This window comes from Octopus bimaculoides, chromosome 5, assembly GCF_001194135.2.
Source record: "Octopus bimaculoides isolate UCB-OBI-ISO-001 chromosome 5, ASM119413v2, whole genome shotgun sequence".
Taxonomy (NCBI): Eukaryota; Metazoa; Mollusca; class Cephalopoda; order Octopoda; family Octopodidae; genus Octopus; species Octopus bimaculoides.
Window position 1 is genome coordinate 26,847,199 of NC_068985.1, and position 821 is coordinate 26,848,019.

At 36.8% G+C, this 821-nt stretch overlaps 1 protein-coding gene across 1 annotated transcript in view; it reads right to left on the reverse strand.

The window, feature by feature from the left end:
* The window catches only part of LOC106874369 (DNA damage-regulated autophagy modulator protein 2), a gene marked incomplete at its 5' end in the record, with an annotated part of 53,703 nt that overhangs the window by 28,410 nt on the left and 24,472 nt on the right, over nucleotides 1-821 (reverse strand). The gene's annotated exons all lie outside the window — the stretch shown is intronic.

An 821-nucleotide genomic window follows, 5' to 3' on the forward strand; every position in this document is an offset into this window, starting at 1 on the left:
TGTGTGTGTGTGTGTGTGTGTGTGTGTGTGTACAGAGGGGGCTGGGCTTGTTGAATTCTCAGTCGGTCAGGTGAAAGTATGTAATTAAGAAGATACCTGAAGCGTTGTGTTCGTATTGACTGAGAAACTTCCGAGATCACCAACTCATTTCAATTATCAACATTAAGCCACTTTCCTCCACTTAAGACGTTCATGTCCAAGCGAAAGATATAAACGTCACACAATCTCATATATAAATTTGTGATTTTATGATTAAGTAGGAAATCAATTAAATGTAATTGCAATAAGACACAAAATTAATTTACCAGTCTGATTAAATATATCCTGTTTACCAAGAGTTGATTTATCACATCATTTTATCTCTTCTGAACTTAAAGACAAGCCCAACATTTTGAGTAACATTTGCTAATAGAAACACCATTTTTGTTTCATTTAGAACGAAATTCCTGTTTATGATGTTCAGTTTCTTCGTTCTACATTCTAAGACAGAATCTCAGTTGAGTCGAGCTTGCTTTTCCTCCTGAGTCGGTAGAAATCACGAGTTGCTGCTTGACCTCTACTCAGTCGTACTCCATCGAGTATAGGATAGCTATAACAGCTTTAACCAGAAATATTCCAGCTTCGACATTCCTGTCCATTTTAGCGTATCTATGGCATTTTCCAACATGTACTTCCTTCTTTTTAAGAATATAGGAGTGTAACTTGAGGGAAACTTGATTCTTATTTCTAGCAAGTTGAGTGACCACGTAGAAGCTTACTAGCTGGCGCTTCAGTGCATGTAGAGATACTTCAAACACGTGTGTGTGTGTGTATATATATAT